Source organism: Galleria mellonella, unplaced genomic scaffold (assembly GCF_026898425.1).
Source record: "Galleria mellonella isolate WM207_F2 unplaced genomic scaffold, CSIRO_AGI_GalMel_v1 utg312, whole genome shotgun sequence".
In the NCBI taxonomy this organism is placed as follows: Eukaryota; Metazoa; Arthropoda; class Insecta; order Lepidoptera; family Pyralidae; genus Galleria; species Galleria mellonella.
In genome coordinates, this window is record NW_026442074.1 from 6,533,687 (window position 1) to 6,551,388 (window position 17,702).

The 17,702-nt window shown below is 30.6% G+C and overlaps 1 protein-coding gene across 3 annotated transcripts in view; it reads right to left on the bottom strand.

Moving 5' to 3' along the window:
* The window catches only part of LOC113515099 (nuclear speckle splicing regulatory protein 1), a 103,496-nt gene that overhangs the window by 85,028 nt on the left and 766 nt on the right, over positions 1–17,702 (bottom strand). The gene's annotated exons all lie outside the window — the stretch shown is intronic.

Consider the following 17,702-nt stretch of genomic DNA (forward strand, 5'->3'; position numbering starts at 1 on the left):
AGAAATCCTTATATTAAATATCTACGTACCTAAAACCTTATATTTTAAATTCCATGGTTTTAATATCATTAGTTGCTATGCATTGATAGATCACCCAGTGAACTCGTTTCAATAAAATTTCAATTAATTGACATCTCGGGCCATCTATAAAGCATTTAATTTTTTTATAATGTATTTAATATTTGGAAATTTAAGGTCGACAGTAAACATACATATTGGTATTAACAAGAGCTACTTTCTTTCTTTAATCGAATATTAAATGCCAATGGAAAGTTATATTTAGGTTAATTTTACCACTCGAGGTATGCGCAATAATACCTTTTTGGTTATAACTTGTCTCATTTTCCTTTTAAAAGAGCGATGTAAAAATTTTAATGTGATTCAATGAATCTGTCTCTGAATTATTGATTACATATTTTAAGGGACTTCCAAAACTATGATGTTCTCAATTCGTTCATATTTTTTATACCTATGTTACGCGTCTGCCAATTTAGAATTTAATTTCGGCCGACTTTAAAAAGAGGAGATTTGTTTCAATTGTGTTGTATTTTTTTTATGTTTGATACCTCAGAACTCTATCATTTATAAACAGATTTAGAAAGTTAAAAAAATATATATTCCAAATTGTTTCTAAGGAAATTTTATAAATTTTGGTTCAGTGGTTGGGTTTTTAAATCAAAATAACAGATTATGCAAATACTTAACCAAATTTTTTTTAAACAAAATCTATTTTTGATATTTTTTGGGAATCGATAAGATTTAAAAAATGTGTTTTTTTTTAAATGGAATTGCTCTTAAAAAAATCATTTTTACAAAATTACCTACTATATAAGACGACTAGCAATCTAGCCCGGCATCGCAAGGGTAGTTAGAATTTTCAAAAACAATATATGGGCTTTGATCTTCACTGATAATACAGTTTTCTATAGGTGGAAATATTTTTAAATGTATTTAAGTAGTTTTAGAATTTATACATTACAAAGAAACAAACATTAAAATTTTTCCTTTTCATAATATTACTATAGATATAGATAATTACGTACTAAGAAAAGATGTAAAAACATAAAGAATAAATAGACCTTGAACCACTCAAAAGCAGTAGCGTGAAGATAACGCGACAACTGCCACAAACGGTAAACCTGCCAACTGAACCAAAGATAGGATCTAGCGTTCTAGACACACATTTGTACAAATTGTCTAGTTATTCTTGTTTTGTAGTATGTGGAGCGAGACTCACAATGCTGATCTTTGACATTAGTGGTCTGTAAAGAATAAAAATCTATTTGCTGTAACTTGTACGAACAGCAATATGAAGCAGCAGGAAAATATAAAAATTGCCGAAACTACAAAATAACATTCAGTAATGTACAAACCTAGAAGCAATTTTACATGAACAACATATAATAGCGAGTCGATCATGCTTACTTTATTTGCATTACTAATACACTATGTTATCAGAGCGATAAAGAGGTATTTCCGTATTTTCACGACAATAAATCCTTGAAGAAGGTTAAATATTGTCTTTGTAGTAAGTAATTTTAAAACTTTACTAAGTATGTGCGTATAATATAAAAAAAATTGTAACATTAGCGCCAAAGATGGAAATGAGGATCTTGTGTTGGATAGCTTATTTGGATATATGGATGAAGGATTCCGGATGAAATATATGGACATATGTCTACCGAATAGGTGCTAAAAATGACAAAGTTTAAAGTACTTATCATCAATAGGTTTTTATGAATAAACGAGAGGAAAGAATTCTGTTTCAATTCATTTATTTACCGTTGCATTGTTTCTGTCTGTTCCAATAAGAGATATATGTGATATGTATTTATGTCTTAAGAATAAAGATATCTTTCAATCAGAGAAATTTGTGCGCTCTTTGTCTACATTACTGCCTTTAATTTTACTGAAATAACTAATAAAGTAGAATAAAGTGCAGTAAATAACTAAATAAGACTTTCAATTATATTTTTTTCTAGACAAAATAAAGGAAATTCTAATAATTCAACTATTTAAATGTGTGTTAAAGGAGTAAATATATAATATGTCATCATTATTTATCATCCTTTTTATTCAGGATGTCGAAAGAGAAAATTAAGAAAACAAAGCACACGCCTGCACAATATTTCATTACTATTATAAATGTGAATATTTGTTAATCTAAATGTTTGTCACAAAAACTAATAAACCAATTTTAATAAAGTTTGGTACTTGGATTAATTATATATAATAGCGTATAACATAGAATGCTTTATGTACTTCTTTATGCGGGCTAATGTCCTTTTCATATACGATGATACACGTGACAAACAGGAGAACGGTAATGAACTGTATAAAAAAAACGTGATAAATATAGATCAAAATCCTTATTAATTTATTTCTTCAATTTATTACTTCTTAACACCTTAATAGCTCAATCAATTACTATGAAATTTGGTACACACGTAGATAATAAATAAGACGAAGAAAGACATAGGCTTCTTTTGACATATCGCGGTCACGCGGAGGAAATTGCATGTAAAAGTGAATAAGATAATAAAAATCAATATGGATCAAAAGTCATGCAATAACATGACTTGCGATCCATGTTTATTTTAATAAATACAAACAAATTTTTGACATCTCATACATTGGACTGTCAAAGTCTTTTAGAACACCATCAATTTCTGCAGACCTACTATTCATTAAAAAGGTAGAGTGACATCATCTTTTCCAATTTTATTCAGCACCTTATGGTGTTGGTCATACACAAACTGACCACTGACTAAGCAAAGGTGTTCTAATTGCGAGCTATGGGTCATTGGACCCGATAGAACACCATAAATGGTTACCAGGACGGCGGAAATCACTGTCAATCGACACGAATTCAGTTAGAAACAGTTAGCTTTAGCTGTTTATAATTTACCCGATTACAAGGTTATGTGTATGGTGTGATACTCGTATATTTAGATATGTGTTAATTATACATATTACCCCAAAAACTGAATAGGTTTAAATTTAGGTACTGTTGGATTTTTTGTGACCCAAATGACAAAATTATATCAAATTTTGTCATTGTCGACCATGGTGATATAGCAGTTTAACATATTACTTCATGTTCACGAGTTTGATAAAAATATTTGTGTTAATAAGTAGATATTATCTAGAAAAAAATTGTATAGGAAAGAGAAAAATGGAATATTTTACATTTTTTTTTGACAATCTTTTTGTTTTCTTTATAAGAACCTCGTAACGAATATTTGTAAATAACAGCGGAATTGTTTCACCTGTCTTCGAAATTTGCACTTAATAACACATGTAACGATTTTTATTTTTATTTATATAGATAAATTTGTTGAAATGAACTTACGCTCACTATTATGGGTCTATAGGTTTCCATTTGCGCCCCGGATGTAGTACATCGTTCAATATTCCATGTGCGTGCACGCATCCGGCGTCGTGAAGCGAAAACTGTTACACACAGAGATGACACTTCTCATACTAATACTTAACGCTATCTTATTGATTTTAATTTATCCAATAAAAGCAGCAAGCAATATGAAAAATTTGTTTATAATTGCCTTAGTCGCTATCCTGAGATAAAAAAATAGGTTTACATTATTTTTTTTAATATTATTACTATTTGTTGTAAAAAGCTGACATTACATCTTGCTGGTTACTCTGTTTGAGTTATAGATTATTTCATTTACTCTTCTAATATAGTTAATTGTTTGTTATAGTAATATTTATGTATTTATTTATGTATGTATATTTTTATTTATTTAAAATATTTTATGTATATTTATATTAGTCTAACTATATTTTTATAATATTATATATTAAGTAATAATATATATTAAGTATTAATTTTTATATTCCTATTAATTATTAAAGTATTAATTTATTATTCCAAAAATGCACCATCTACTTATTTCTCGGTTTGCCCAATGATTGATTGGTAGAGAACACCGTCCGGTGTTAAGTCCGCCATATGTACACAGTTTCACTGTGCATTAAAGTTTAAATAAATAAAAAAATATTCTATAAAATATATTTTTTTATCTTAGAAAGTATTACACAATATTTTTTATCTCAATGTTATGACATTCCACAAAATACCTACAACCAACCATTTTTTTAATTAAATACATATTAAGCTCCAAAAATAGCCACGTTATGTACATGAACTTTATATTATGGCATACTTTTAACAATTATCTAATTGTAAAGGGCTTTTTCAAATGATATTACATCATAGTTAATCAACTGATTGAACGATACGTCAGTCACCATACAGTCGGTAACTTTCCAACGCAACGGTGCGGTGTATCAATATAGTAATAAATACTTATGCTTAATCAACGAGAAAGCTCGTGATAGATCGACTTCGGATAACATAGAATAAATTATGTAATAAGCTATATTATGAACTTGTTGTATTCCGAGCTTTATTTTCAATGTGATAAATGTCGTGTACTTCCGAGTTGGAAGTGGTGAATAATCACACGAATAGACTTGTAAATTAAAATGATTTATCGCGTTAACAGTTGAAGTGACGAACGAGTACGTTATATGTAATATTATTTTGTTTGCAGTTAATATATTATTATTTGTTTATAACATTTTATTGTACAGTAAAGTCTTACTTATCCCATAAAAGGGATTTCTTCCAGTCAACCTTTGTTTATCTGATAGAAATATAACATTATTTGTAGCTTGTCGTACTGATGGATGTAAACGGTTGATCGTAAATAAATGTTAGTAATATTCTACTCTGCATATCTTCTCGTGTATAGGGTTCCGTATTTGAGAAAGGAAAAACAAAGTCTTCAAAAGAGTGTTTGTGTCCATCAAATTGTATAACTACAAATCGATATTAGCCAATTCAACTAACTTTATTTATTTATTTACTTCAGATCCATGTCGTGTTAGTACAAGATTTAGAAAACTGTGCTAGTAAAAGGCAATGTTGATTAATTCGTATATCTCAAGCCACTTCCAGCCTGCATGGATCTGTAACAGTGCATAGCGTTCCAATACTTCTGGAGTGGACAGTCTCGTATCTCTGTACTTGACCTTTGGGATACTTTTAGCGCGCTTCCTCGAATTATTCGCTACAATAATGCTATTATTTTTCACATTATGGGTTGAGCTAAGCCTAATGACAATAAGCCTAATGAAATAAAAACATTTACTTTCAGAACGTCTATATTTAAAATTTAGATTTTGATCAAATCATTTTGATCAATTTATGACCATAAAGACTTGAAAAATTCAACTTTCTAGTTAAAGTTAACAAAGAGTTATAACCCTTCCAACACGTATTCATGTCTCGACTACTGTATGACTCATAATCAAATAACTATGGTACTTCCGGTTACACATTGTCTTATATGGTGTAAAGAAAGGAAAACATAGATAAGCCAATAATTTTAATTTAAATACGTTTAAAAAAACTTACAACGATTCAATTGAGTCATTTCTATTATTTTTAACTAATATTAGATTTATTTTGGCTACTAAGAAGATATTGAATATAAACAGAATACCTATAGCGTAAGTACTCTAAAAAAATATTTATTTATTTATATTTTATTGTACACAAAAATTACATTGTTATAATTTAATTAAGTAATATTATTTATTTAGCTTAACTTTGTAAGAGTTCTCTTCTAGGAAACTCTGAGTGGAAAGAAGCATTAATTACTAGCGAAAAGTAAGCATACAATAAGAAGAAAAAACAATTGTTCCTACTAAGAAATTTTATTCATACATGTAATGAACATACATGTGCGTTCAAATATTTCGGAAAATATTTTTCATCGTTTCCTTCTTCTAAACAACGCAATACATGTTGATAAGGGTTTTATTGTTATTTAAATATTCTTACGTAAACCTTGTATCCTAATTAAACTAATCAAGGAAATCAATAGTAAACTGCACTCGTGCGAAGCCAGGGCGGTTTACTAGTTTACAGTAAATTACTCTGTAACAAATGTCGGTAACAAACTTGTTAATTTAATTTACTAACCTCATTACGTTATAATTTCACAGGCATATTTATCGGCGTCCAACAAGGCATTGTCGTTCGTTAATATAATTTGTTACGATGCAGTTGCGTAACTGTGGACCAGTGGCAGGCCCACTCACGGAAATGAGTAGTGAATTCGAGTCGTGATCTTGTAAAATGATCTATGAAACAGATTATAGATCATTCGCATTGCTAATCATAAAGAATGCTTTAGCAATCATATAACGTGTAATGGAAAATCGAAATTCAATGCGAGTTTTTGCAAAACAGAACAAATTTCTTCAAATTTCGTCTTTCTCTCTTTTTTCATACTGTTGTATGACCTATTTAGTGAGAAAGGTTTAAAATATATAAGATATTTATTTTAGGTAAAATGATACAAAAGATACTTATAAAATATGTGTAAAATTTTAAATTTAATAATATGTAATAATTCTATTCCATTGAGACAATATGGGTCAAAGATCTTCGAATTTTTATTAATTTAATCATTTTACGCGTTACCTTTGTTTTATCATTCTCGAATATTCGTAAAATCTAGAAATGTACTATGAGTTCACATGTAAATTATAACGTTATATAGTATGACAATGTCCGATCTGCGATAAATGTAACGAGATAGATAGATACTATCTGTGAATTACTTCCTTTAGATGGAAGAGGTGATAGCAACTTTCTACTACATTATCGAACATTTCTGTACAAATATATTTTTGATTCTTCTTAAAGTGGTAAACACAGCTTTGTCGATGCTGATGTATCCATATAAATAGACAGCTTTGGAAAATTTACACATAACGAAACATAACAAAAAGAAGACAAATTCGATTGTTACAACATATCATATATCAATGAACGACGAGATGTTTTGTAGACGCTTTAAATTGGAAATGTTTTAATTCAGAATCCTAATTAGTGTGCGCAAATAAATTTAGTTTCAAGCAATTATGTGCTTCATATAGAAAAACAATTTTGGTTTCACAAAATTGATATAAAACTAACATGGGAGTAAACCATAACGATTGAAAAAAACCTAAATGTATTCAAAATTGGCGATACGAAAAAATAAATGAATTGAGAACCTCCATCTGGAAATCGCTAAAATATGTCTCTCTCTCTTTCTTTCTTTATTTAATCAACACAAATGCCAGATTTATATGTTTGATTCCAGCGGTTGAACTAGACATAGCTACAAGAACCAACCCTATTAAAATGTCCTGCAAATAAAAAAAATAAATCAATCTATCCGTTTGCGTGCTTATACATAGTAGCCGCAAACACACAAAGGCTTCTGTTACACCCCTCTTTTTTGCCTTGTGAAGTTGCCAAGTAATAAAAATAATTTTACAAATGAAGTAGGTGTCAATGACCTATGAAATATGCCTTTATCTGCAATAGAGTATAAATGGCTGAGACACAAAAATGTGCCTCTCTTATTTCGCGGAGTTTTCAAATACTTTAAATTTATTACATTTACACTTTAAATTTACAAAGTATTTCTAAAGTGCTATACGTAAAGCAATTTTTGAGTTTTGACATCTTTGGAACGAGAAAGTTTGTAATAATAGATGGACGTTTAGATTAAAGATGGATGTTTATTTTTCTTTCCCCTAAAAACTACTAACAACTTTATATACTGAGTCATGTAAACAAAGTCGCGGTATCCAGCTAGTAAAATATAACTCTTAAATAAAACAAAGAAAGTAAAGTTTTAAAATAATCCTTGCATGATTGCGTGTGGTTTACCTATTTTATGTCCCTACTTATAAACAAAATCGAAGGCGACAACGCAAAACGACCAGTTTTTATTTATGTCTATGATAATATCCAGTTTCCCAGTATAAGAAAGAGAAAGGTATAGACTGTGTGAGGGAACGAATAAAGTGAGATATGTTCATGTCGGATAGAAACACAACATTGAATTTAAAAATATTTTATGGTTGGGTATTGACCCGTACGACTATCAGTAAGCGTTGATTGTATTTTATTTGAGTATTAAATACGTAAAACGTATTTTAAGTGCATTCATTTTAAACTGATTTAATCAAGAATTCGACTTTTTTATGTGTTTGTATGTGTCATGCAATATTCTCACCAAATCACGGGATAAAAACGCGCCTTGGTGTTACAAGCACCCATATGATACATTAACCGTTTACTATCAGACAGGCCGTATGCTTGTTGGTTAGCAAAAATAGTATGATAAAATCTGAATAAATTTTAAAAGTAATCTTAAAAGATAGCTGACATTTTAGTTTAATCAGATTAGACTTAATTGAGATTAAATTTAGAAACATTATTGCATATTAATATTGCCTTTTATTCGAATGCAATAAATTTTCAAGGTAAAAATTTTAAATTCAAACACCCCTAATATCCATAAATAGCACCAATAATAAAAGTAATCGTGCGCTGTAAAAAGGTCACGATACGGTTTAGTAATTTCTAAAATTAGGTTTTAAATTCATCTATTTTTTTTGTCACGATAACGGCACGAAATCAGGAGTGATTTTCGCATTCCTTTTTTCAATAAAAGTATTTATTTCGATCCGAAACATAGACGTAATTCTTTTATATTATTAAAGTAGTGGTAATCGCCTATAGACATGAGCAGTACTATGGACATAACACAGTATACTGTTTCGCTCATGATACACTCCATGCACTGCCATGCGTTCTTGAGGACTCAGGTGTTATTCCTTTGTACCCTGTAAATTTGCTAACACAACTGCTTCACGGTAGAAATACGAATAGGACAGAGGTGCCTAAGTAAACGATTTTTGTACAAAGTCTTCCTCTGGTAAAATTATAAATTATATTTATGTCTATACATATATATAGATACTTTCAATTTCTATTGTTTATTAAAAGATCAATGTCAGTAATTTTCGAAAGTCAATTCTAAGAATTCGTCGCACTTATATATCGATGAGTCGGTTCATCAAACATAAATATAAGTAGGTACACACTGCTTAGTAAACAATTCTAAGTATTATTATTTATTATAATACTAGTTTTATCCGCGACTTCGCCGGCGTGACCGACATATGTTTACTAGCCGAGATAAAAAATAGCCTATATCCTTCCCCCATACATGTAGTACGTGTATACCAAACTTCATAGTGATTGATTAATCCGTTGAAGCGCTATAAGGTAACGAACAAACAAACTTTCACATTTATAATATTAGTAAGAATTTATAACTGGATTTAAATAGGTAAGTACACTAAACATTTTAAAACTATGATCCGTTCATAGAAATAAAAATTTACGTATAAATCAATGATGTACTTATATTATGTTGTCGCCATTGAAAAATGTTCCATTTCGAATGGTGTTGTGAGATCACAAACTGCACTAATTAATTAAATATTTTTAATAATTTTATAGTACATTAATCCTCAATCTATTTCAAGACCATATGACCAATTCAAAAGGGAGGTAAAGAGGTTTCTTCAGGGCTGGCAACGTACGCGTAATACCTCTGGTATTGCAGGTGTTCATGGGCTACGGTAACCACTTACCATCAGATGGGCCGTATGCTTGTTTGCCACCTCAGTGGTATATAAAAAAAACAGTCAACGTCAATCAGTTCAGTCAAGTCACTCACGATTTTCTTTAGCATAAGATATCAACATATCCTAATGGTGGGTGGTAAAAATATTATATGTATTTTATGTAGAAATTTATAAAAAACCAGTTTATTCTGAAAGTATCAATGACATGACCGTTTATAGTTACGTGTAAATATATAAAAGAAAAAAAATATGCACATTTGAAACAGATAACGTCGAAAAACGTCGCATTATCGTCGAGATTATCGTAAGTTATATTTTCGGCGAAACTCGAAAGTGTATTTTGTACAGCCATTTCGCGTACAAACAATTTAACTTTCCGACTTTCTTTCTCACGTTAGCGGTTGCTTATACGAGAATCTTCATTGCTTGAAATATTATCAAAGGATGACAGTCCTAATCTTTTATTAAACTACTTTAATAAATAGATTTAAATAAGTACTTTTTTTATACTACTATGGTTGCAAATAAGTATACTAATCAGGACGGGAAACGGGGTTACCGTAACCTATGGATGCTTGTAACACCAGGGGGCCTACGATGAAATGAAATTCCGAAGTTTCTGACTCGATTTCGTGTTTTTGTTCACACCTAAATGGGGCCAGTAAATGGAGCTTAACATTTTGTTCGTCATAAATCTTACCATAAAAGTTCCAAGGAATAATATTTTCATATTTTTAATGTTTTTAAACGGTAAGTATTATGTAATTTTAACATTAAATTTGTGTTTCGTTCGGCTACGAAATTTCGGAAGACATTTCATGCTAGGCCCTCAGGGATATCAAGCGCGCGTTACCGACCCCTAAGAAACTTTATTACGCCTTTTTTAAGTAGATTTAGCTCTGTAAAATAATAGTACCACCATAAAGGTTCTTTGTAAATACTAGATATTTAATAATACTAAATAAGTCACATAAATCAGAGGGCCTACCATGAAGTGTTTTCCGAAATTTCGGAGCCGAACGAAATACAAATTTAATGTTAAAATTACATAATATATGCCGTTTGGAAATATTAAAAATGTTAAAATATCGTTCCTTTGAAATTTTATGATAGGATGTATGACGAATGAAATGTTAAATTCTATTTATTGATCCGATTTTGGTATAAACAAAAACACGAAATTGAGTCCGAAATTTCGGAATTTCGTTTCATGGTAGACCCGTTGTATTTAGTGCGAAGTTCCTTTCTAATTTCAAAAGGATAAATTCTTTTGTGAACGTTTCTTTTGTGTGTGTGTGTGTGAAGATTGTGGAACTTCTGATAGTAAAGGTGGTGGCCAATCTTCAAGTGTTGGCAGTCACACACATACTAATGGCAGTGGAATTAAACAAAATAATTCTATACAAATAACCAGTACTATTGTGATGTTTACAAATGTGGTGTTTTACACGTCTATAGGTGAGTGTTATCACCTTTGACGGTCAGCGCCTTTCCATAAGGTGAGCCTTGAACATGTATAAAAAAAACCATAGTTCATTGACGCTATTGAACTAACCCACTCGGTCGTTAGTTTTGCATGCACTTAATAATTTTAATTCAGTGCTGCCAGTCGTGATTAGTAAAACACGCAGCTAATTGATCTAAAGTGATCAACTAAGTTGTTTGCCAATTCAATATTTTTTGTAGTCGACTGAAAAATGTGAAATCAGGTGAGCGCAGTCAGGTGATCGGCTCACGTCGATTTTTTAATGACAAGGTTTTGTGTGTACTGTATATATATATATATATATATATATATATATATATATATATATATATATATATATATATATATATATATATATATATATATATATATATATTACTTGAGTTTGCGCTTGATCATATCTCACCTGATGGTAAAAAATTTACTCACCTGATGATAAGATCTAGGACATTAAAAAAATATAACTTATGCGAAATATATAAAATTTATGCCAGGTTGTCTGTAAGAGATTGCTTTTAGCGATAAGGCCGCCTTTTGTATATGCACATTCTGTATAAATACTCCTTGTATACATCTCTATTGTGCGCAATAAAGAGTTTATTATTATTATTATTATAACAGGCCTTCTCACAGTCTGGTGACACAAAGTATCCTAACGTGAGGTTCAGGTAATCGGTGTACTCATGTGACATACAAAACATGTAAGTACGTTATAAAAGTCAGTTATATTATGTATAAAAAAAATAAATCAGTTATTAAAAACTTTTAATCATGGCTCCCGATAGTGTTAAAACACTTAGGACCAAAAATTACTTTTCAGGAATATTTGCAATCAAATTAGGATATCTTAATATTTTAATCTATATTCTATAATATATGTATTTAGTTTATGTTTACCCGAGGGAGACTTTGTACAAAAGTCGTTTGCTTGGGCACCTCTATCCCATTCGTGTTTCTACCGTGAAGCAGTTGTTTGCATGGCTGTGTTTCAGTTTGAAGGGTGGGATATGACAGTGAGTTTACAGGGTACAAATAAATAACACCTGAGTTCCCAGGAATGGCAAGGCGTAGGGTGTATCATGGACGAAACAGTATACTGTGTTATGTCCATGGTACTACTCATGTCTATAGGCGACGGTTACCACTTATCATCAGATGGGCCGTCATCAACTTGTTTACCATTCTGTTGCATAAAAAAAGTGTATATCAAACATTCAAATTCACTCAGTCGTTAAAAAGTATATAATCGAGTAACAAATACCCAAACATCTATATTAACTTTCACATCTTTCCCATCACGCTCGCCATCTTTATCAATACAATGCTAAATTATTTATAATTCGCTTTTTGCATAACAATAATAGTGGCATAGGATCACACCTGAGGAGTTTTTAATATCACTAATTTCACGCGTCATACGTATATATATATAATTTATTTAATCATTGTCGGAAATAATACCTTTATCTATTAACTAGTTGTATACCGCGACTTCGCCTGTGGTCGGATCGTGATGTTGAATAGCCTATAACCTTCCTCAAGAAGAAATGAGCAAAAATTCAAACGCAATAAGCCTTTTTTTAAATCTGACTGGTATTTCTGAAGATTAGCACGACCAAACAAGCAATCTCTTCTATTTTATTATTCGAATAAAATTATTACAGATGTAATAAAATATAATATAATATTCGTCGAAGATAGTACTATTTAAGAATAGAAAAAATTGCCAAATTGATCCAGACCTATTTGGCATTTTTTTTTATATTCTTGATAGTCTGAATAGTTTTTAGAGAAAAAATAGAATTTGGATAGAATAACGATTGTCGAATAAATATATATTTATTCAAAAATAGTATATAAATATTAAGTTCCGACTAATCAGTACTATATAATGTGACCTAGATTTTCAATGAGGAAAAGTTTTTAATATCCATGAAAATAGTGTAATGTGGACAAAACCGCAAAATTTGTTTATAGTACGATATATATTTCGTCACGCTGTCGTTGATGTCTTTTGTTTGATGGATGTTTGGTTTCTAGATTGTAGGCATAAAATTAGGATTTTGGATCAAAAATTTGAGATACAAGTAATTTTAATGCACGTACTTATAAATGAATGTATTATGCTCATAGAATTTTGTATATTCCCCCTCGACCAAGTTCTCGACGAAGGAATAACTACATCCTTCGCATCACAAGTTTGTCTGGAAGAGATCGTTTTCGCGATAAGGCCGCCCATTGTTTTCTTTGTGGGATCTTTTATCTGTTAATTTTGTTTCCCTTAAGCATTCTTTGTGTATATGTATAAGTATGTATACTATTATGTATTTTAGAGGAAATAATAAAGAGTATTTATTGTCAGTAATATCTATACATGTTATTTGTTAGTTTTTATCCGTGACTTTATCTCAAATACTACGTATATACCAAAATTCATAACGATTGGTCGAGCCATTAAAGCGTCAAGAGATAACGAACAAATAAAAAATTCACTTTTACGTTTATAATATAAAGGAGTAAGTATATCAAGGTACGAATGTTTTTTTATAACAATGGATAAACGAGCATGGGGCTCGCCTGATGGTAAGTAACTACCGCTGCCCATGAGCACCTGCATCACCGGAGAAATTGCAGATATGCTGCCGGCCTTTTAAAAAGGATGCTATATTCTCGAAGGTTACGATGTCGTATTGATTCGGAAATACTGCTACTGGAAGTTGGTTCCAAAGCGTGGCTGGGCGGGGAAGAAAGTCACCATTCATTCATATCATCCTTTAACTGTCTACTGCTGAACGTAAGCCTCCTCCTTGCGGGGTTTTATCAGTAATTGCCATGTTTGGCAGGCGGATTGCCAATCGCAGTCAGATTTTAGACATGTTTTAAGAGGGACGCTGCTGTCCATCCCTCGCCCTCCCTTAGTCGTCTCTTACGACACCCACGGGAAAGGAAGAGGTGGCCTCTTTTATGCCAAGACCATACAGGAAATGGAAGAACGTACCTTGATTTATTTCTATCAAAGTCAAAAACATATTTGAATTTTTTTAATAGTGAGATCACTAAGATCATAAAAATTTAAATATGTTATAAAATATTTAGTTAGCAAAAGTATTACATTTATAATACTTTTAAATACCAATTGATCGTTATCTTTGATAACATTGAAGTGTCAGATGCAATGTTGCATTGTTTGTCAACACAAACAAAACGAGAACAATTAGCATTTATATATTTTGTTGTGACATTTTTGTAGTTTTGTTATACAACACTGAAGGTTTGTTTACAAACAATATTTACATTTGAGATTGAAGATAACTATGTAATATAGACTTCTTTACAAAGAATATTCTTAGCATTAGTAAAACTTGTTCTTGCGATAAATATAAATGTCAAAATACATATGTATGTTTGTTATGTTTTTAAGTTTAATTTGCGGAACTCATTTCGACTCGGGAATTAACGGTACACGACAAAAGACGAGTTACACTGGCATATTTTATTAATTCATCTCATCTAAACTCATTACCTACGACTATTGGCTAATATATTGCCATTTTGTTTCTTTTCCTTATTTTTGCTAATAGGCTAGTTAATTTTTTAATTTTATTTAATTTTATTTAACCTATTTAATTTTTTTCGAATTATATCAATATGATATTTATGTAAATAGACTGCAGTCTCCACTAAACCACCATAAAAGCACTTTTATTTATATATTACCTACTCGTTTATAAAATTCACCAACTAATTGTCATTAATCGTCAAAATCATAAAACCAAGACACATTAAATTTTGTAGTTGTTAATTACATAAATAAATATTAATGTACTATTGCTACACATGATTATCTCTAACACAGAAAGGGAGGTCATTAGTCTATTCGTATTATCAAAGCTGATGGCAGTTTAGTATGGTTTCATTCATAGTTTTCCTCTCTTTCATTACTTCACGTTTTTTCTCAGTTGCTTTATACAATAGTGTTAATACGCAATATTTTTACTTCTTTACTGATGAAAGAATTCTTGATTTACACCTTAATACTTAATAGAAGAATCCGTGAAAGAATAAATCTTAGAGCAATGGGAATTACTAGCAATATACAGTATATTGCTCGTAATTCTCGTTGCTCTGAGATTTATTTTTATACTTAGATTGCTGCCTAACCTTAACATGGCTCCCTCTGGAAACCATCGTTGTTATTTTTGATGAATTCCTCACGACAGATATACTAAACTGACTTTATTATCTCCTATCATTCTTTACTACTCCAGGCTCTGTTAGCAAATATCTATAGCGCAAGCGTAATGCTATTCCATTATGATTCGCCAACAAACATAAGTCTCTCTAATAAATTGTATACTTTGATTTAAAAATATTGAAAACAGCAGGAAGAATGTTTAAAAAGTCTAAATTATTATACAAGCACTTGTGGCATAATTTAATTTATTTCAAACGATTATAAATAACTTTAACAAAGGAAAAATGTCGAGCTCGTTGCCCAAGAGCGTTGACCAAGCGTCGAGCATGCTCCAACTGTGAAATCGTATTAAGTGAATGTCATTTTAGCAATGTGATTTGCAGGGTTCAATAGAACTTCAATGGCTTGTTGACAATAATGTAGGTAATTGTATGTTTTATTTGGGTAATTTCGAATTTAACCCATACTTAATATTACTAACGTGAAAGTGACATTGCTTGTTACTTCTTGACGCCTTAATAGTTCGACTAATCGCCAGAAATTATATAGTACACATGTACTTCCTTATTCCAACAAAAGTCAAACCCCTCATAAACCTACTTTAGCTATTGAAGTGTTTTTGTCCTTTTGTGCTAATTTCTCAATTTCAAAGACAATGACAAAGCATTCTAATTGTTAAAAAAGGTTTGTAGGATGTTTTAGTTTTTATAAATAAGAGGGTAGTATTTAGTATGGAAAAGGACAGAATATGTTACAGCGAGTTAGCAAATTATACTTGTATATGAGTATACCGTTTTAAAAAAGGAACGTACACCAATCTTGAGCAAATTAGTAACAGTTAATGAAAGCAACACGATAATAAACACTTTCGATTGAAAAATCGTTAAAAAGATAATAAAATCAGTTTATTAAAAATAAACTCATCTATTATTTTGATTGAAAATATTGATTACTTTTAGTGATGTCACAATAAAAAGTTAACTTTACAAAAATTAGAACTGGATTCGATTCTCGGATGTTCAGAATCTAGTTTCTATTAACACAGTACATTGAAACAAACATTAGTACAATCTATCTTTACGCGTAGATCTTGTATCTTGAGACTCCATTATCAGACCTTAATTACTGTCTGCAAACTAGTTATCTAAACCAATTTATGGAATTAAAACACGGTGCATTTGCGTTAATTACAGAAGAAATCCTGTAACCATCTCTTATAAGATCAGCTATTAGACATTATATTACTTTGTGAATCTCAGTCTAATAACAGACTAAACATATACTATGGCAGTAATGAATAATAGAAGAAAAAAACCACAAATACTGAGATAAGGACAAGGTCATCACGATTATTACTGCAAGTGAATAATTAGCTTCATTTAAAGTCGGACACATTATTTGGATTACGTATTACTGATATCATACATAGACTTTATTTTAAAAATAAATAAAAATAACATCCAGTAAAAGTATTTTAATTCGAGAGATTATAACATTTGGAATTTTCAACGCGTATGTTTGGAGTTCATATCTGTTTTATAGTCTCGTTTGTTTTATTTTTATGCAACTTGGATGGCAGATAAGCTGACAGATCTAATAGAAAGTAGTAACCATCCTCTCTAGACGTAAACAACATTATTCATGTCAAAAACCATGTGACCCTCCTTTTCAGTTCATAGAAAATGCATATAATATGTGCAAAATGGCCAAAATAGGTATTGTTTTCTTTCAGTGAATGTTCAAAATGAACTTTGAAGAGAAGTTATGGTATTACAGGAGTTTGGGATCAATGCAAAGTATACAGTGTAAATCCTAAGTATAGACCAAATAATAAGGGCAACCGATGATGATAAGAACCTATTTAGATGACAGTTTTATCTGGCTCTCTTCCCTGTCCTTTTATCTTATCTGTCTCTGCATTACGAGCTTTATGGACATGATTGCATCCTAAAACTATTGATAAGAGAGCTTTGATAAATATTATGGTAATGTTCATATATATTCCTATACAAAATTATTAGGAAATGGTAATCCTGGTAACATACAAGTTGTATGATATTTTTATGAATAAAAAGGGGATAATGGTTGGATTACTTTGGCGGAACCAATAAAGGATGATGATAGACAATGAGGATGAAGTAAGGTCAATTGGCCTATCGTGATGATTTTATCAGGAATTAACGCACATGGAATTGACCTAATAGAGTATATTGCTAACAAATATGACCCACCGAGATTTCAATTAGGTATTATAAAAACCATTTTACTATATTAAAGTCAGTTACAAAATGTTCTAACGTAAAATTACTTATTAAAAAGATAGGTATAACGTACTCATTAAAAAAATAGATACTTGTAGTGGTGACTATTTCTTACAATGGTAAAAAAAATACGGCCAGTTTAAGGGTAGGTAGATGATATCTCACCCCGTCCGATACCTGCAAAATTCTACGAAAATACTACTTCCTGAGAAATTACCTTACACCTGAA